The following is a 20,870-nucleotide window of genomic DNA, read 5'->3' on the forward strand; positions in this document are numbered from 1 at the left end:
AAATCCTCCCCAAAATTGGAACAAGATCTCTTCATTCCAGCCTCTGTGCCTTTTTCCAGCACTTTTCAAACTTTGTGGCTTCAGAGAATCCTTTTCCATGCCAATCTCTCTGCCAAGGAACACCTCCTGTACTGCTGCAATGGGAATTCTGCATCGCAAGGGATTCTGGGGTGCATTCTGGCTTCACACACAATACGGGCCAAGCTTATTGGGTCCAATCTCCACTGCACGAGTGTGCATGTAGAAACATACCCACAGTCCCCCTGCAGCGGCGCACTGCCCAAGAGGCTGCATTGCTTTGCCGTAAAATGTTGATTCTGCCGCCCCCGTGGCTTACCTTTTGGTGTTGCTGATTTACCGAACAGTTTTGCAGTTTTATTAGTATTTATATATTGTTTTATTGCTTTTTCTAAATATTGATTTGGGTTTATTATGTAAGCCACACCGAAAGCCATTTGGCTGAGGAATGAATTAGAAATATCTCAGATGAATACATAAAAGCAAGCTTGTCCTCGGTTGCCGACTCTCTCAATGACAAACCAAAGAGCTCCCTCAGCGCAGCTTGGAACACACAACCTACGTCCGTTCTTGCAAGTGATACTTTGTGAGCCCCTGTGTCTTATCTCCCAGGTCCACGATTCAAATGAAAAAACTCTCACCAATGAGAGTGTCCATTCCCTATTTTGAAAACGGCATCATCCACTACCCGTACCTCCTTTGGTCTTTGCAGGCAGAAAAGAATTTGTAGCATCACTTCCAAAAATGTTGCTTGATGCTCATTTAGAAAACAACAGCACACATGTACAAAATAGTCATGCGTCCTTCAAGGCAACGTCTGCTCCACAAGCCTTCACCCTGCTTTACACCTTCAAGGAGCCCTGTTCACTTTACACTAGATGCACGCACGCACACGCATGCATCTCTTTGAAAGAAAGAGCCAACACATGTTCACAAATGAAAACAGGGACCAGTGCCTGCATAAATGCGGAATTTAAATCAACACATTCAGCTGTGCTGTGCATGTGTTGAATGTAACATGAGAATTACTCGATAAAAAAAATATCAAATGTACACTGTACATGGATTGCACAGGCATTCAGTGTAACTTATGGATAGGACTAGAATGGTGAGAACCTCCGATTTCCATGTCCAGAATCCTGAGCCCCTGGAGGGAGTAACTATCAAACTACCCTGTACTGGAGAGGAGCCCTTGAGTTTCAGGTTTGTTTCAGCTGTTTCAAATTTCTGTACTCCACACACCCTGTTGCAATGTTTATTCGACGTCCCATCCTGTTGACTGCATTTGACTTGCACTATGTAATCTGCCTTCGGTCTCAGAGAGAAAGACAAACTAGAAATAACATAAATAAGAGTGGACAGACAGTCTTTGATGAGAATTTCTGTATCTCTGAAGAGTGTGTGTGCGTGTGCGGGGGGGGGAGATCAGCATATAACTGCCCTGAATTCAAGAGGACAGGCCAGAAAATCTCCACCGTATCCTGAACTCAACATCCCCTCTTATGCAATTACGAAACCCCCTAAACCCTGAGTTCAATGCCTGTAAAGAAATATGCACAGGGAGGAGGATCCCTTCTGAAATGCAGAGAAGACATGGGGGGGGGGCACTCTGCAATTGTTAGGTGCTATAAAGAGGTCAGTAGTCAGTCTGGTTAAGTTGGCCAACTAGGCCAACTGTGTTACGGCAGGGCCTTTGCCTCAGAGCATCTTGAAAGCATTCTTTGGCTCTGTGTCACCAACACTACACTGACACATCTCCCCTCACTTAGCTCCACAGCAAAATTTTGTGAATGGCCCAAGTCAGCAGATGGTGGGCAATAATAGGACCCCCCCTTCTCCACACTGCCAACCTTTCCCAGGCATCATCTCATAGGTTCATGTCTCGGAAGCTTGCCTTGAACTGTGTGGCCACCTAAGGTATTATCGGCCTCCTACCACGGTGGGGGGAGTATACCCCCTTGGGTTCTGTAAACATCTATGACTGGCCACCCCTGCTCTGTAGGTTATTTAGTCTGATGTGGTTGGGCAAAATGAGCAAGGCTGTTTTTAACTGATGCACTATTTATTAATGTTTATATTGCTGCAAATTTTATTCTATTTATTGTATATTTTAAAATGTTGTGATCCACTCTGGGCCCACTTGTGGGCACAGCAGAATAGAAATCAAATCAAATAATAAAGAAATTGGGGAGAATGCCCTCAAGTCACAGCTGACGTATGGCGACCCTGGTGGGGTTTTCATGGCAAGAGACTAACAGAGGTGGTTTGCCATTGCCTGCCTCTACAACCCCGGTCTTCTTGGAGGTTTCCCATCCAGTTGCTAACCAAGGTCGACCCTGCTTAGCTTCTGGGATCTGATGAGATCGGGCTCACCTGGGCTATCCAGTCAGGGTGTCTTGCAAAATTACCTATCCTGAGTTGGGCCATTGGTCCATTGAGCCCAGTTCTGAGCACTCCAAGTCTGGCAACTCTCCAAGGTCATGAGCCTTTGCCCAAATCCTTTGCAGCTGAGGACTGAAGCTAGGACCCTCTGCGTGAGAGGCGAGTGCTCCGCCACTCCGCTTTGAGTACCGAGAACTTTGGAAATGTTTTCGCAGTCTTCAAAGCAAACCACCGAGCCATCTACTCTAGCTGGAATGTCTCTTCAAGATTTTAGGCAAGTGCCATTCCCTGCCCGGGTCCCTGTCTTCCTCTTACATCGGGAGATACCAAAGATCCATCCTGAGACCTTCTGCATGCAAACTCCGCCCAAACCTCAGCGCTGGGCATTCGGGCTGGCATCACAGTGGCCCTCACTGCATACTGTCTCTTGTCACTCCCTACCAAAGAAACCCTCCAGGAGACACCAGCCAGTGCAGGTCACTTAGAACACCTCTGAAGAGTTGGCCAAACTGTTTACCGTCTGCCCCATTGCAAGGGCTCAGTGGAGACAACGAATGAAAAGACACCTACTCCGCCCTTAAAACTGGATTAGGTTGAGAACGGGCATCCATTCTTTCAAGGATTCTGGCCTTTCTCACGCCAAGGGCCACAGATGCTCAGCAGGAGGGAACCTATTTTGAATGCAAGGACTCAACCCGAAAACAAGAGTTAAGAAAGAACACCACTGAGCATGTGCAGAATGCCGTTCCTTCCACACCGTGCAGGCACCACTAGCACGGCAAGCACTTCAGGTCAGAGGGTTTTCTTGCCAGGCAGTTCTCTTTCAGAGCACCCCTTTATGGGAGGACGCAAGGAGAGCAGCAGCTCCTCAAGCGATGGAGTGCGGCAGGAAGGCGGAGGGAGACTCCCGCCTGCCTGGCCTCTCTCATTGGGCTGGGCAAATACGGCTGCCTCCACATCCAGCCCAGGAAGCAGCTCTTTTCTACTCTCCCTGCGGAGGCGAGCGTGGGCCTGGAAGCAGCTCCTCGGACTTTTACTTGGGCCCCTGGGCAGTGGGGCATCCTGACAGGGGACTGTCTAGGAAGATCCTCTTCTCTGGGGCTATTCCAGGCGCTCTCAGCAGTTTCTTTATCGGGCCAGCCGTGTGTCGACGAGGCCTCTCTGCGTTTCAGCCACAGGAGTGGGCGGGAGACGCGGCTCCCTCTGACTTCTGGTGTCCAGGACTGTGGTGCCCCCAAGAGGGCCGACACCCCCATTCCCCCTCCCTCCGCCCAGCTTTTTGCAAGAGTCTGGAGGGCCAGGGTGGTGGCTGTCACTTGCTAGGGCTGGGAGTGATTTTGATTCCTCCTTCACGCTGCTAGCTTTTAGCTCAACTTTTAGCTTGCTGATTTTTGCTCAGCAGTTGAACTTTTAGACTCTTGCTTGACATTAGTTTTTTTATGGTTTATTGGAAACGGCTTGAGACATTTTTTATTGATAGAAATATTTCAAATAGACTTTCCTGGAAGGGCAAGAGAGTCCCTGTTCTCTCAGGGCGGGACCAAGTTGATGTGTCTGCCCGTCCCAGTTACCGCGGCTTTCCTTCCTGTCCTGTCCACTCCACAGAGGTGGAAGAAGGGCCGCAGCCACCACCTGCTCCCTGCCTCTCCATCCAGGGAGCATTTCCTGCGATTGGGCCAGAAGGGGAAATGCACAGGAGAAGGCGTGGCTATTCTCACCAGGCCAAGGGCCACCTGCAGCTCCTCCTCCTCAAATCGCCTCAGGCCGAAGGGATTATTCTCTTGGCCCTGAGGGACCCCAAAGCCACGGGGTACGCTGAGCCCGTCCCCATCAGCCCAGCCTGTTTGGTGCCACGGACTCTGAAGCATATTAACCCCACCGGTCCAGACAGCCACAGGCAGCTTTGGACCCCAGACTGGACTGTGATCTAGCTTTGCTTTAGGTATCTTGAGACCCCAAAGAATCCCCTCAAATTCAGCCCAGTTTTAGCATTCTAGTGAATTCCGAATGCCACAGCTCAGCCAGCCCGTGATGCTGCATTTCAAAGGGGCTGGGCTGGATTAGTACCACTAAATGCAAAGTAAACGTGGAGCTCAGGAGGTCCCCCAGCAAGAGTCACACCAGGAAGCGGAGAACAAGAGCTGGGCCTTCCATCTCACTGACGGCAGACCTCAGCCAAAGGCAACCTATTTGGTTAACCAGCGGCTAACAAAATGAGCAGCCATTTAATTTTGGGAGCAGAGGGCTCCATCCGCCCTGAAAACGGGGCAGCTGACAGGTTCAACAAGCAAGGTGGAGAACTCAAGATCCAGCTGACTGGCAAACGCTGAACGAGTCCTACCCCCCCCAGCCCCTCTCCCTGCTTATCTACAGCCCCCGAAGCCCAGCGCAAACAGACCTTCCCTTGCTCCCACAAGGCGACAAAGGCAGGGCTTGGACCCAGCTGCAGGGAGAAGCGGCCACAGATGCAGGGGGGGGGGGCTTTGAAGTTCTCCCCCAGACGCCCTCGCGGCTTCAGCGCAGCTCGTGGCTAACAGTGCCCTGAAAAGGGTTGTTGGGGACGACCCTGGCCATTTGGACCTCGAGCAGGGCTGCTGCTGCTGCTGCCGCGGCAGAAACGCCTCTCTGGGTTGGGCCAGAGCAGATCTAGAGGACCCCTCCGGCCCCCCCATCTCTCTCCTCCCCTCCTCTTCTATATTTGACCAGTCTCTGTACCATGCATCTGACGAAGAGAACTTGATTCTCGAAAGCTTATGCTACAATAAAATTGGTTAGTCTTAAAGGTGCTACTGGACTCTTGTTGATTTTGCTACTACAGACTAACACGGCTAACTCCTCTGGATTCACAGTGAACTCCTAAACAAAGTAACGCTGCTTAGGGGTTCACTTTGAGAGTAACTCCTCTGAGCAGCACAGGGGCAGCGGCGAAGCAATGTACCCACCCCTTGGCTGGAGCACGCAGCTTTGCCAGAAGTAGACAACAGTGCAGCTCCTCAGCGAGTAACCCCTCTCAGCGCAACGGGGCTCGGACTGGCTCCCGTCAGGAAGGAGCGAGGGTTGCCCCGGGCGGCTGCTCTCGTCGTGACACCGAGTCTCTGCATGAATGACAAACTGCGGTCTCGAACGCAGGGCCACCAGGTCCGCCACCGCGACGGCAAACCCTCCGAGCTCTGCCCGGAGGCTCCGTTTACTAACAGCCTGACTCAGAGCCACATGTGCCGCCGCGACCCCGTCGACTCAGGGCCCGGGCAGCGGCCGCCTGACTCCGCGCCCGTGACTCAGGCAGGCCGGGGGGCCTCTGGGACCGCCCACCCCATTTCGGGATGCGCGGAGGAACCTGCGGAACGGCCCGCCACTGCCCCGAAAGAGCGGCGCGGGCCCCTTCCCCGCGGGGACAGGCGAGCCAGCCACGTGGGGGGGGCGGGGGGGCCCACACCGGCGCCCCTTCTGCGTATGCCCCCCCCCCCGGGCCGGGGCGCGCCGCGGCCAGCGCCTTCCCCGCCGGGCCCCTGCCCGCCCGCAGCCTACCTTCAAGTCCTGCTGCTGCCGCCGCCGCCGCGCCGTCTGCCTTCCCCCATGGCCTTCCAGCGGCCGGGCCCGCAGAGCGTGGGGGGAAGGAGGGGAGGGGAGGGGAGGGGGCGGCTCTCGGCGCTGCCCGGGGCTCCCAGGCCCGCCCCCGCGCGAGCCCCCCGCGCCCCCGCCGCCCGAGGAGCCCTGGCAGCCGCGGACAGCCCCGGCTCTGTTAACGAGCGCCGCCGCGGCTCCTGCCGGCCGGGGAGGGAAGCCGCCCGCCCGCCCCTCCCCCGGCCCCGCCGGAGAAATTCCTACAACTAAGGTCCCAGCGAAGGGCTCGTAAAAACGCCGCCGCCGGGGAAGGGGAAGGGGAAGGGGCCGCTTCGGTGCCAGGCGGGAGAGGTCGAGCGCGGCGGCAGCAGCAGCAGCAGCAGCGGCAGCCTCGGCGCAGCCGGCCGCCCGGAGAGGGAGCCGAGGCGGGCTCGCGGCGGGAGCTGGGCTGGGCGGCCTGGCCGGGGGCACCCGGCGGGCGGCCCGCCAGCCCCGGAGAGAGAGGAGCCGAGGCCTCTCCAGGAGCAAACAGTAACGCGCCTCAGGGTTGAGCTTCCGCCCTTCTGCAGAAAATCTATGTTATGTATTTATTTTGCTGGGCAGAAATTAGAGGCTGCTTTTCAGCACATTCCGAAGTGGCGCACAGAATCAGAAACCCGCTAAATCAGTGAACACAACGCAACCCGGCACGGCGGCAAATTCAACAAGGGAACGCAGGAGCAGCAGCCGTTAAGGAAGGCCGGCCGGCAGGCAGGCGGGCTGGCCAAAAGGGCACCAATGAGAAGAAGAATGTTTCCAGAATTGCAAGAAATGCCAGAACTGGTGGCGGCAGTCACAGCTCTGGGGCCACCACAATAAGGGCCCTGCTACATGCAGCAGCCCATCAGGCCGCTGGGCAAGATGAGAATTGAAGCAGAGCCTCAAATCTTGGGGCAGGGCACGTGGTAGTGTGGGTGCTTCCCTCTCCTCGTGCCTGAAGTTGGACAGCCAACAAAGGAAAGGGCAGAAGCCCAAGTGGCGCAGCTGCAAGCACCTTGAGAAAGCACCTATTATAAGCAGTGGTACACCATTCTTTTTTTAAAAAGATTTTATAGATCCAGGAGTTAGCGGTGTTAGTCTGTAGTCGCAAAATAGTAGAGTCCAGTAGCACCCTTAAGACTGACCAATTTTATTGCTGCATAAGCTTTTGAGAACCACTGCTCTCTTCATCAGATGCATTGTCAGACAATTCATCTGACGAAGAGAGCAGTGGTTCTCGAAAGCTTATGTTACAATAAAGTTGCATCTGACGAAGAGAGCAGTGGTTCTCGAAAGCTTATGCTACAATAAAGTTGCATCTGACGAAGAGAGCTGTGGTTCTCGAAAGCTTGTGCTACAATAAAGTTGCATCTGATGAAGAGAGCTGTGGTTTTCGAAAGCTTGTGCTACAATAAAGTTGCATCTGATGAAGAGAGCTGTGGTTCATGAAAGCTTGTTACACCATTCTGAGTCCATTAAAGGTGATGGAAGATGGACTTGAGATGGCACTGCTGGGCCCCTTGCCCTCTACAGGTGGCCTCAGAGCCCCCTCAGGCTATCCGATCTTCACCAGCTGCTTGCTACTTCCCTGACCCCTCCCTTGCTCCTGCACCCCTCTGTGAACTCACCCACCCCACCTCCTTCCTTACCACACATGCATACAGAGGCATCATGTGACTATAGATTTTAGCAGCAGAAGGTGACACTTGATGGACTCAACGTGGCAGAGCAGGAGGGGGCACGCAAGGCCTATCTGACAAACAACTGACAGCCATTGCAGGGCCGCTGCAGATAAAGCTCACAGGAGCCAGCAGTGCGAGGCGTTAGTACTTGTTTTGCCAACCTGCCGAACCACAAAGAGTCCCGGGCCGGCCAGGATGGACAAAGTGGATCCTTTTCAGGGTGAACAGCTGGACTCCACGCAGTCTTTCCAACATGCCATGGAAGCGGCATAGAACTGCGAATGTGGGAACCTGGCGGAAGACATGTTTGTGGACTGCCCAGTTCAATTATGCAGCCCTGTGGAGATGGTCCTACTTTACAGGGGAAAGGGAAGGTGCTAGGAGAACAGTAGACATTATTGTCACTGGAAAAGACCTGGAGGGAAACGACAAACCTGAGACAAGGTGAACTGTCTTCAGGCTGCTGCGCCCGTGCCAGGGGAGTGCGGCACCTCTGCTGACCAAGAAAGAGGTAGGATTTTTGGTCCTTCCCCCTTCCTGCTTTGTTCTTTTCCCCGGGTTCTGCTGGAATGGCTCTTTGGACCCATCTTCCAACAGGCAGCCATAAAAGCAGCTTTTGGAACCGAAGAGTACTTCGTTTTTTAGTTTTTACTTGGGGCGGTGAAGGCCATCCGGAGGCTGCCAGGGTAAAGCTGGATTGCATTGCTATGTACCCATTTGTAATTGGCCCTGCTCTGCTTCCAAGATGCATTTTAGACTTCTCCTTCCACAGTCCGTGTTCTTGCTCTCCATTCCGAGTCTTCGGGGCTCTATTTTCTTCCCTGCTTGGGTAATACTGGTTATTGTGCTTCAGTCAAAAGTGTAATTCATTCCAGATTCAACCCTGTGTTGCTTGCTGGTTCAGCATGGCCTGGTAGAGCACATTAGAGCCTAGATTATATTGGCTGGGACCGCTAGATAAAAGAACTTGCTCTTGGGCACTAGAAGCCCCCCGCCCAGCATCAAAGCCTAGACTGGCCTTGATTTCCAAATTCTCTTTTCCTCTTTCATTATTCTGAAGTTTGTCTCCAAAATTGGGGCTTGTATTTGGCTTGATTTTTAAATCTCTTCTCTCTATCTGGGTAGGATAAACATTCATTCTAAAATTTTCTTCCATCATAGGTCATTTGGGCAAGCATTCAGATGACCACTGGCCACGACACTTGTCATCTTTTTACAAGTACAGTCTGGGGAGGAGGGGATGAGCAGGGAGCAAGAAGCAAGGCGGGTTTCTTGCCTATCCACCCATTCCCTTCCCTTCCCCATTGCAAGCATTTGTGGAGAATGTCTTAGGGGCTTGCTGGCACAATGCCCAGTATTTCACCGTGGGAAGGAAGAGCTCACTTGTCAAGAACCAAGTCTAACATTCAAAATAAAGGACTAAAAGAGAATTGTTGCCACATCAGGAAGACCAGAAGGGGAAGCCTGGCTCGGCTTATTCCGGCCATCACCAGGTCAGGTCCTCTTTTGATAGACTGACCCCTTCCAGAAGATACTTCCATTTGGAAACAGGACGAGATGCTCTTTGAAGCAAAATCCTTTTTGATTTAATCTGGTATACCTGTAGGTAAATTTAAAAAACCTGGTTCCTAAGGATGGATATTAGGTGAAATATATTTGAAAAAGTGGAAAGTAACATTGGAAGGAGGACAGGAGAAAACAGGAATAACATTTCGGAAGCTAAAACAGGGATTCCCTCTTCCCCTATCCTTAACCCTAAATCTGAGATAGTCACTGCTACCGAGAAAATTTAACAGACTTCGTGCGCATGCAAACATCAGAGCCAAGAAAAGGAGATTTCTGCAGCCTCCTTCATTGCACACACACAGGGAGATGAGAGTAGAAGAACAGTTATCTGGCTAAGGTATCTGACGAAGGGAGCTTTGTCTCTCGGAAGCTTATACCTTGGAAATCTTGTTGGTCTCTAAAGTGCCACTGGATTTGAATCTTAGGTATGCTCCACCATGGCAGCTTTGCTTATCTGAACAAGACCTTCTGCAGATAACACTCTGCAACTAGGCAAAATTGGTTGCTGCCCAAACACGCACATTCTCTGTGGTGGCCTCTACCTTGTGGGATGGCTTACTTGAAGAGGCCAGAAGAGCTCCCGCTCTCAGCTTTCCACAAATTTTCCAAAACTGAACTATTCATGAGGGCTTTTTCACTCAGATAACAAGACTGTGCTGTAAAAAATGTCTCAAAGAGATCCTTTGGTAAAGGGACAGGGAATGTAGACTATACTACTGGATACTGTCTGTTGATGTAGACAGGCTCCCACTGGGTAGTTTCCACCTTGTTTAATATGTCATGACAAATTACTTATGTTTTGGTTCAGCAATGTTTCATCTCTGTATCCAGAATTATCCTTTTTTTGAGATTTCTGCCATCCATAGCCTATTGTATTGTTTACTGAATGGTCCAGCCATTGATCGTATTGATTAACACTGAGTAATCCGCCTTGAGTCTCAGTGAGAAAGGCGGGTTACAAATAACATAAATAAATAAAGGTGGGTTTTGTAATGTTTGGGATGCATTTCTTCTGTTTGGGGAAAGTTGCAGAATCCAATGCAGAGGAGAACCAAAATAAAAAAGTTTAGGCAGAGGTCTTAAGAAGGGCATTTGGTTGTCAGAGACCGTCCCCTTCAAGGGTAGCCAAAGACAGACATAAACACAGGGGAAATTTGTATACATGTAATGGGGGCTTCAGGGTTTAGGTTTACAGGAATTTTGATTGCAGCTAAGCGGATACAGCAAAGGGGAGGCCCAACAGGTGTCTCCTTGGCCCTCGCAAAAAGACAGGTATTTTTGGACAAGGGATGAGACTAGATGACCCTTGGGGACCCTGCCAAAAACCTGCCCGACTTTGGAGGAGCTCCGAACCTGCTGCTACACCTTGCCTTGCCTTCTAGGGCACCGCAGGCCCACTTCACCGTCCCTGATGACTACTGCAGCAGAAGGTGCCTCTCCGCTCTCTGTGGCTTCTCCGCCCCCTTCAAAACCACAGCCTCACAGCCTCCTTCCTGCTGGATGAAGCAAAGGAGCTGTGCCTTGGATCCCAAGCCTTCTGGCCCAGGGAAGGGCATAGCCCCAACTCTCCTTCCAAGCACGGAGGCGCTTGGGTCAGCCAGCGGGCCAGCTCCAAAATAAACAGCCCACCGTTCCTGTGTTCCCTGGGAAGGGAACGTTGCATTCCAGCAGCGCAAAATAGCCCTCACTTCCCAAACAAAGGCGCCTTTTGGTCTTGCAGCAACTCCAGGTGCATCTGAAACTTGGCGTGAAAACAGCCCCCAAAGGACAGGGCTGTGGGTTCGGCCGGCCACCTGGGAGGAACCCATTAACCTCTTCGCTCCTGGAGGAGGGTCCAACTTCTGCCACACACCGACTCAGGTCAGGGAGTTGGAAAGGCACAAGGAACGTGGTAAGGCGCAAATCCATCCATTGCCAGCAGTGAATCATTTTCTGCTAAGGTCTGGGCCTGCCAAGCCATGTGGTGTCCATCCCCACAGCAACCCATGTCAGAAACAAACCACAGTAAAGGTCCGCATCTCCTTCTGTAGCATAACAAATACTCCAGCTCCTGAATTGGATTTTGATTGCCTGAGGTTCAGAAGACAACAGCCTTCATTGTCAGATGCAAGATACAGGCAGTGAAAGGAGTGGGTTGGAAACCAAGCCCACAGCCAGAGCATCAAACACACACATAGCACACTCAGGAGACAAGCCGCTTTTGACAGTGGGGGAAAGAACCACACACAGACCCTGGGAAACGTGGCCCAACTTGATCACTCCTATTTTGAGATCAAGACCAGAATTGATGCTGAACATATCTCTGGCATGTATATGTATGTGTGTGTGGAATAAATCTACAGAGTTTGCTTGGGGCTCTCTGAAGAGTGGGCTTAGACCTGCAGATAGATTCACAGCACTGCTCTGGCAAATCTTCCCATTTAGCCTGGGTGTCACAGTCCACAGAACAGAGAGAGCCACACAGCCACATGCAACATACGTGCTGAGAGATCTCTGTCTTTTGGTGCCACACCTCAGAAGATGCCAGCCACAGCTGCTGGCGAAACGTCAGGAACTACAATGCCAAGACCACGGCAATACAGCCCGGAAAACCCACAACAACCAACATACGTGCTATTACTCCCCTAATTCTGCTTCCTACACTTCCAGTATTTTGCTACAGTGCCTCACCAGGAGAAAAGAAGTTCCAGTGTGGCCTCCACAGACACCAGGAAGCAACACCTCTCCCTGGGTGTGGGATGGTCAACTAGCCACAAGCCCCCCTGGTGCAAGCGCCAGCATGCTCCTGCGACAGCAGCCCAAGGCAGTCTCAGCGGTACCAGGCTTCAAGCAGCAGCCCAATATTCTCCCCACGGGACCAAGTAAGTTACGCACAGAGGTCAGAAGTAAAGAACGGGCTCCGGATCTGCAGCCTGTGAGGGTGTCTGAGGGGGAAAGTCCAGCTCAAAAGGCCGGACGGGACTTGGGCAAACCAAGCTCCACAGCTGCCTGGTGAGCATTCTTCTATTCATCACAGAAACCCATTCGAACCGGCAAATACACATTTTTGGAACCAGCGTAGGGGCCGTGCAGTGATACAACTCGCTCCGAGACTGATTCAGCCCCGCGAAGTCCAGGCTGCCAGGAACCAAGACCGGCCCAGGACAGGCCCAGTCCCCTTGGGGCTGTCTTGGGAGAAGCGACACCCTCCTTCCCTTGGCTGACTCGCGACGGTCCCAACCGAACACTCGTCCCAGATCAGGAATGCAGGGACAGGCTGCGGCCTGGGTGAGCCCGAAGATGGACTGCAGACATTTGGGGAATCCAGAAAACGTGAGCCTCCTTTCAAAGGGTCCTCAAGCCATATGGAGAAGCACGAGGATCCACAGAAACTGTGCTCAGAACCAAATGGCCATCTGGCCCAGGCTTCCAGAAGCAGAGATCCCCCCACCCACCCGCCATTTATCTACCGGCCTTCAAACCCCCATCCTTTGGTCTCTAGCTGGATGGGTTATCCATTGAACCCGCAAGGTGGTCATCAACGGCTCACCAAAACCTGTGCTTGAGCACCTTTGGAAGCAGGGTGAGACTGCCCAGTTGGGGCAGGTTTTGAGGCACAGGGGAAGTGGCAGGGTGAGCTCCCCCCCCCCCACTTTTTAGCTGTTTCCACTTGCCATGTTATACTCTGCTGCCCTGCACAATGGAATGGAATTCGCGTGGCACCTCAGTATGTCCCAACCGGATCTGCTTTGTGAATATGAGTCAGAAGGAGGTGAGTCACAACTTGGATATGCAGAGAATTGTTTCGAAGACCGGAGGAACCGCCTCCCCACACCCCAGCCCAGGTTAACATGAACGTGTTAAAGGGTTGTGTGAATTTGGATGAAAAAAAAGCACGATAGAGATAGTTCAAGGTGGGTAGCCGTGTTAGTGTATCTGTAGCAGCAGAAAACAGCAAGAGTCCAGTAGCACCTATAAGACTAACAAAATTAGTGGTAGAGTATGAGCTTTCGTGAGCCACAGCTCACTTCTTCAGTTAGTCTACCTGTAGCAGCAGAAAAGCACAAGAGTCCAGAAGCACCTATAAGACTAACAAAATTAGAGGTAGAGTATGAGCTTTCGTGAGCCACAGCTCACTTCTTCAGATACAGCTAGAATATGAGCCCATCTGTCCTTATATCTTGGAGAGTGGCATGCTTTCAGATGCCAAATGACAATAGCTGGTGAATGATAATGGCAGGCGTGATTAGATAGGGTGGGATATGCAGAGGGGTGATGGGTGTGGAGAAATCAGCATTGGTAATGAGACAGGAAGCCTAGGTCTTGATTCAGTCCAGGTGGAGGCATTGTCTTGAGCTTCGTTATCAGCTGCAATTCAGCAGGCACGACAGAGATGCTGCTGGAAACCAAGAAACACAGAACGGGGTGGGGGTGGGGGTGGGGTGGCAGGCTGCCGGAGGTCAAGCTGACCTTTAAGAAATCAAGAATGTGGGTGACGACCCCGTCCTTGTGGGGCAACACGCATGCCACGTGGATGGCACCTTCCCTGGGACCTAAGTGCCTGCAAGCCACACCCTGTTCCTGGAAGCGGCTTGCAGGAGGCTGAAGACCTGATCAGGAAGAACAACCCCCCCCAAACCCCCCCCCAAGGCCTTGCTTCTGGCTCTAAGACAGAAAGGCCTTCATGGGGCACAGCTGGCGATGTGGCAGTGCTCACTGCGGACATACATGCGCTGTGCACACATTACCGCCCCCCCCCCCCCAGATTGCACAACAAGAGGCAAAATCTGGGTTCCCCCAGCAGCCCCAACTGCAAAAGAGGCCATGTTCCTTGCTGGCCTCTGCAAGGGGGGCTGTAAACCAAGACTCCCTCGGGTGGATTTGCCTTGGCCAGGGTTCAAGTCCAGCCAATTAGAGCTACAGAAAACATATATTTTAAAACCAATGGAGGAAAATAATCCTTGCCGGGTAGAATTGTGAGCGTGCATTCTATCAAACCCAGATGGTGAAGGTGTAGGAGGGAGGGAGGGAGGGAGGGTGCAAAAGGCAGGCCTTAAACATAATAAAAGGGGAGCCTTGTTTGAGGCAGGGCTCTGGTGGTGGTGGTGGGGGGGTTGCTGGCTTCTCCCGCTCCAGGAGTGGAGAGGGGGGCCCCCATGCAGGTTTCGGGAAAGAACCAGATGGCAAAGGGAAGTAGCTTTTGCTTCGGAAGCTGCAGGCCGGAGCGCAGATGGCCGGAGCGCTGGAAGCCTCCTGGAAAAGCAGGTATCGCGCGCACACACACACCCCAGCAGGGAGTCCACAAATCCAGTTATGGGGGGCTACTGTTGGCCCCTGTTGGCTCATGTGAGCCAAGAAAAAAGAAAACGGTGAAGGTTGCCCCTCGAGAACAGAGACACACCTCTGAAGTTAAAAGAGAGCCTAAGTATCTGAGCTGGTACACACTGAGAACCGTCAAATTTGCATCATGCAGGATGGCTAAGGAGGACTGCAGTGCACACCACGGGGAAAGAAGATTAATTTGATTCCTTACACACACAGAGAGAGAGAGAGAGAGAGAGAGAGAGAGAGAGCTAGAAGCCCACAAAATTCAATTAAGACCAAACTCATTGACGGCCGGCTGGCCGCCAGACCCACTGCCACAAAATCTTAATCAGCAGCCAGTTAAAAGTGAACTTCTCCAGGCCGTTTCAGGCTCCCGCAGAGAGCCTCATCAATGAATGTATCGTACAAAGCGGTTTCATCCTAGCGGAGGAACATACGACGTCTGCACAGCACAGCAGATCACGAGCATTCTATGTTATGACAACATCTGGGTTTTTATGTTGATTCTGAACTTCTCTGCGCAGAAGCTGTGTTGATTCCTTGACTGCTTCCACACGGACGCTTTGCTCTGCCTTGGATTCCCTGCCGCACTATTGTTTGTGGGGAGCACCAACACATCGGTGGAGCCAGGGCTCCCACCCTTTCACCACCAGAGGAAAGTTTAAACTATTCCCCCAAACGTGCCTGGCAAGGGGGTGAGGCAAGGGAAGTGCAGGGGAACGTGCCACGCGGCTGCTCTGCTGCCCCAGTGAATGCGCCTGCACCAGCAGGCGCATCGACAGAGCCCCAAAACTGCTTTCCTAGCAGGGCTTGTTCTTCTGTGTGCTTATCAACCACAAGTTCAAGAATGCCTTCTAGCAAATCACCTGGGACAGAAGTTAAGAAGTCTACAATTTTCCAGACCTCCCCCCTCCCCCTGGATCCCTCTTAAAATGGGTATTATGCTGGCTTTCCTCCCACCCTACGTTCAAGAGGCTAATTTGTTGCATATTTTAAAATTATAGTATCAGCAACTCCACAACTGAGTTCTTGAACGAGTGCCATGTGGCCCCAGGGATTTGTCAACAAGCTCTTCATTCCTTATCACCTCGTTGGACATAATTCCTTCGGGGGCACTTGTGAGTGTGTGTGCGCACATCTCTCTCTGCCCTCCCCGCTCCACGTTCTGCAGAGACGGATCCTGCATGAACAAGCTCTTCTGCATGGCAAAATGAGAGGCAGGTTTGTGCTAAAGAGGGTCAGATGGGGGAATGCTCAGGCTAAAAGCTCAGCCACATGGCTTGGTCATGCGCTGGGCCTCTCTTCGGGCACTTTGTCCTCACCCAGTGCTCCCTTCATATTTTTGCTGTCCGATGGTCCAATAGCACCCTGGCTGATTTCCGGCTCCTGACGTGCTTCAAGAAACGTTGGCTGCTTCTCTTTGTACCTCTAGCATCACATTCCTTTCTTGGTCCTCCACCTAGATTTGTCTTGCCAGCACTAAGCCTTTCATGCACTTCTGAGGAACTCTTCCCTCCTTCTACGCCTCCCTGACACTGCTCTTAAGTCTTGCTGGCATCCTCTTTGCCCCTTCCGACCACTGGCAGACATTTTGTATAAACCTCTGTCATAATATTCTGCTGTTCAAGATTCACGATAGCATTTGAATATCCCTTCTACTTCATTTTAACTAATCTCCTCAATTTGAGAAATTCCTTCTGTGTAATTAAATGCAGTTGAAAGAAAGAAAGAAAGAAAGAAAGAAAGAATGAAAATGAATGAATGAATGAATGAATGAATGAATGAATGAATGTGGAGGAAATTTACTACTCGGAAAGGATGAATTTGATAGTTCTAGGGACAGGTCCCCATGTCATTTGGCAACAATCCGCACTCCACAATGCCCAGAGGGGCATTGGTGCCCCCTTCCTCCCGCCAGCCTACCCCACGGCTGCTCTCAAAGAGAACTGTTTGGTGTCTCTAGAAATGTCTCCCTGCCATGACACGGATACCCCACTGATATGAGGAGGGTGCAGAGCAGGTATGAATGAACTGGAGGCCAACTCCATGTGTCTGAACTGGCCTGTATTTTAACATTTAAAAAATGATGCACAGACACAGAGTCACTTCTATTCACCTCCCCTGGAAATGTGGCAACTTTGCCTCTGACTGAACTGGGAAGGGGAGAAGCAACTGGCTACATAGAGATGTGGTGGGATAATAACAATAATAATAATATTTGATTTATATACTGCCCTTCAGGACATCTTAATGCCCACTCAGAGCAGTTTACAAAATGTGTTGTTATTGTCCCCACAACAAAACACCCTGTGAGGTGGGTGGGGCTGAGAGAGCTCTGGAAAAACTGAGACTGGCCCAAGGTCACCCAGCTGGCTTCAAGCGGAGGAGCAGGGAAGCAAACCTGGCTCTCCAGATTAGAGTCCTGCTTCTCTTAATTGACTGGCCCAAGGTCACCCAGCTGGCTTCAAGCAGAGGAGCGGGGAAGCAAACCTGGCTCTCCAGATTAGAGTCCTGCTTCTCTTAATTGACTGGCCCAAGGTCACCCAGCTGGCTTCAAGCAGAGGAGCGAGGAAGCAAACCCGGCTCTCCAGATTAGAGTCCTGCTGCTCTTAATTGACTGGCCCAAGGTCACCTAGCTGGCTTCAAGCGGAGGAGCGAGGAAGCAAACCCGGCTCTCCAGATTAGAGTCCTACTGCTCTTAATTGACTGGCCCAAGGTCACCCAGCTGGCTTCAAGCGGAGGAGCAGGGAAGCAAACCCGGCTCTCCAGATTAGAGTCCTGCTGCTCTTAATTGACTGGCCCAAGGTCACCTAGCTGGCTTCAAGCGGAGGAGCGAGGAAGCAAACCTGGCTCTCCAGATTAGAGTCCTGCTGCTCTTAATTGACTGGCCCAAGGCCACCTAGCTGGCTTCAAGCGGAGGAGCGAGGAAGCAAACCCGGCTCTCCAGATTAGAGTCCTACTGCTCTTAATTGACTGGCCCAAGGTCACCCAGCTGGCTTCAAGCGGAGGAGCAGGGAAGCAAACCCGGCTCTCCAGATTAGAGTCCTGCTGCTCTTAATTGACTGGCCCAAGGTCACCTAGCTGGCTTCAAGCGGAGGAGCGAGGAAGCAAACCTGGCTCTCCAGATTAGAGTCCTGCTGCTCTTAATTGACTGGCCCAAGGCCACCTAGCTGGCTTCAAGCGGAGGAACAGGGAAGCAAACCCGGCTCTCCAGATTAGAGTCCTGCTGCTCTTAATTGACTGGCCCAAGGTCACCCAGCTGGCTTCAAGTGGAGGAGCGGGGAAGCAAACCCGGCTCTCCAGATTAGAGTCCTGCTGCTCTTAATTGACTGGCCCAAGGTCACCTAGCTGGCTTCAAGCGGAGGAGCGAGGAAGCAAACCCGGCTCTCCAGATTAGAGTCCTGCTGCTCTTAATTGACTGGCCCAAGGTCATCCAGCTGGCTTCAAGCGGAGGAGCAGGGAAGCAAACCCGGCTCTCCAGATTAGAGTCCTGCTGCTCTTAATTGACTGGCCCAAGGTCACCTAGCTGGCTTCAAGCGGAGGAGCGAGGAAGCAAACCTGGCTCTCCAGATTAGAGTCCTGCTGCTCTTAATTGACTGGCCCAAGGTCACCCAGCTGGCTTCAAGTGGAGGAGCGGGGAAGCAAACCCGGCTCTCCAGATTAGAGTCCTGCTGCTCTTAATTGACTGGCCCAAGGTCACCTAGCTGGCTTCAAGCGGAGGAGCGAGGAAGCAAACCCGGCTCTCCAGATTAGAGTCCTGCTGCTCTTAATTGACTGGCCCAAGGTCATCCAGCTGGCTTCAAGCGGAGGAGCGGGGAAGCAAACCCGGCTCTCCAGATTAGAGTCCTGCTGCTCTTAATTGACTGGCCCAAGGTCACCCAGCTGGCTTCAAGCGGAGGAGCAGGGAAGCAAACCCGGCTCTCCAGATTAGAGTCCTGCTGCTCTTAATTGACTGGCCCAAGGTCACCCAGCTGGCTTCAAGCGGAGGAGCGGGGAAGCAAACCTGGCTTTCCAGATTAGAGTCCTGCTGCTCTTAATTGACTGGCCCAAGGTCACCCAGCTGGCTTCAAGTGGAGGAGCGGGGAAGCAAACCTGGCTCTCCAGATTAGAGTCCTACTGCGCTTAATTGACTGGCCCAAGGTCACCTAGCTGGCTTCAAGCGGAGGAGCGGGGAAGCAAACCCGGCTCTCCAGATTAGAGTCCTGCTGCTCTTAATTGACTGGCCCAAGGTCATCCAGCTGGCTTCAAGCGGAGGAGCGGGGAAGCAAACCTGGCTTTCCAGATTAGAGTCCTGCTGCTCTTAATTGACTGGCCCAAGGTCACCCAGCTGGCTTCAAGCGGAGGAGCGGGGAAGCAAACCTGGCTCTCCAGATTAGAGTCCTGCTGCTCTTAATTGACTGGCCCAAGGTCACCCAGCTGGCTTCAAGCGGAGGAGCGGGGAAGCAAACCCGGCTCTCCAGATTAGTGACCTGCTGCTCTTAATTGACTGGCCCAAGGTCACCCAGCTGGCTTCAAGCGGAGGAGCGGGGAAGCAAACCCGGCTCTCCAGATTAGAGTCCTGCTGCTCTTAATTGACTGGCCCAAGGTCACCCAGCTGGCTTCAAGTGGAGGAGCGGGGAAGCAAACCTGGCTCTCCAGATTAGAGTCCTGCTGCTCTTAATTGACTGGCCCAAGGTCACCCAGCTGGCTTCAAGCGGAGGAGCAGGCAAGCAAACCCGGCTCTCCAGATTAGAGTCCTGCTGCTCTTAATTGACTGGCCCAAGGTCACCCAGCTGGCTTCAAGCGGAGGAGCGGGGAAGCAAACCTGGCTCTCCAGATTAGAGTCCTGCTGCTCTTAATTGACTGGCCCAAGGTCACCCAGCTGGCTTCAAGCGGAGGAGCGGGGAAGCAAACCCGGCTCTCCAGATTAGAGTCCTGCTGCTCTTAATTGACTGGCCCAAGGTCACCCAGCTGGCTTCAAGCGGAGGAGCGGGGAAGCAAACCCGGCTCTCCAGATTAGAGTCCTGCTGCTCTTAATTGACTGGCCCAAGGTCACCCAGCTGGCTTCAAGCGGAGGAGCGGGGAAGCAAACCCGGCTCTCCAGATTAGTGACCTGCTGCTCTTAATTGACTGGCCCAAGGTCACCCAGCTGGCTTCAAGCGGAGGAGCGGGAAGCAAACCCGGCTCTCCAGATTAGAGTCCTGCTGCTCTTAATTGACTGGCCCAAGGTCACCCAGCTGGCTTCAAGCGGAGGAGCGGGGAAGCAAACCCGGCTCTCCAGATTAGAGTCCTGCTGCTCTTAATTGACTGGCCCAAGGTCACCCAGCTGGCTTCAAGCGGAGGAGCGGGGAAGCAAACCTGGCTCTCCAGATTAGAGTCCTGCTGCTCTTAATTGACTGGCCCAAGGTCACCCAGCTGGCTTCAAGCGGAGGAGCGGGGAAGCAAACCCGGCTCTCCAGATTAGAGTCCTGCTGCTCTTAATTGACTGGCCCAAGGTCACCCAGCTGGCTTCAAGCGGAGGAGCGGGGAAGCAAACCCGGCTCTCCAGATTAGAGTCTTCAAGGAGCAGCTGGATGAGTCCGTGTTGGGGATGCTTGAGGCTGTTCCCGCATTGAGCAGGGGGGTGGACTAGACGGTCCGTGAGGCCCCTTCCAACTCAAGGATTCTGGGATTCTGTGACCAGACAGTACCAGATTTCGGGGACTAGACTAGCTGTCTCCCTCCCACCAGTCCAGTTCTGGTCGCAAGAACCAGGCTTTGGGAAGGGCACCTCCCTCTCTTGTGGCCATCCCTCCAGGCCTCCAGCCCCACGGCCTAGGAAGAGGCCGGCCCTTGGAAACAGGCCACAGGCAGGCGCGAGGCTTGGCAGTTCCTGGAAGCGGTCCAGCCCTTCCAGCCAAGGACAGCAGCGGATGCAAACAGAGCGAGGCCTCTGCAGCTCTCTTGCCTCAGCACCGGCAGCATCTCTCCACAGACTAGTTCATCTGCAGCCCTTCCCCTCATGCAAGCCAGGCCTATGACAGCATCACACAGGACCAGAACAGAGAGAGGAGGAGAGCGAGGACGGTGGGATGAGGGCTACAGAGACAAGGTCACCAAAAGACACGCGCCGGAGAAGGCAGGCAGACCCCCCACCAGCCACAGTCAGGGTAATGCTCCAGCCTGGTCTTTGTCATTCATGCCCCACAGGGGGTCCTAAATGACAGTCATCAGCCCCCCCCCCCATGAAAGCCCCCCAGTCTGGCTTGAAAGATCCAGAAAGTGAGCGCACACCCAGCTGGAAGTGTGACGGCCTTGGGGGAAGCTGGCATGCACCTCTTCTGCCGCGGCCTTGTCATGTGGCCACACCACAGAGTG

At 53.0% G+C, this 20,870-nt stretch overlaps 1 protein-coding gene across 2 annotated transcripts in view; it reads right to left on the bottom strand.

Moving 5' to 3' along the window:
* The window catches only part of IL11RA (interleukin 11 receptor subunit alpha), a 51,290-nt gene extending 45,279 nt beyond the window's left edge, over positions 1-6,011 (bottom strand). The window contains exons 1-2 of one of the 2 annotated variants that reach the window (XM_054986963.1): positions 5,929-6,001; positions 5,343-5,495 (exon numbers count right to left, since the gene is read on the bottom strand). The gene's annotated coding sequence lies outside the window, so the exon portion shown is untranslated. Of the gene's footprint in view, positions 1-5,342; positions 5,496-5,928 lie in introns of both variants that reach the window. The other variant, XM_054986964.1, reaches the window with a different exon arrangement.
* Positions 6,012-20,870: the final 14,859 nt, after the last annotated feature.

Source organism: Eublepharis macularius, chromosome 8, assembly GCF_028583425.1.
Source record: "Eublepharis macularius isolate TG4126 chromosome 8, MPM_Emac_v1.0, whole genome shotgun sequence".
NCBI lineage: Eukaryota > Metazoa > Chordata > Lepidosauria > Squamata > Eublepharidae > Eublepharis > Eublepharis macularius.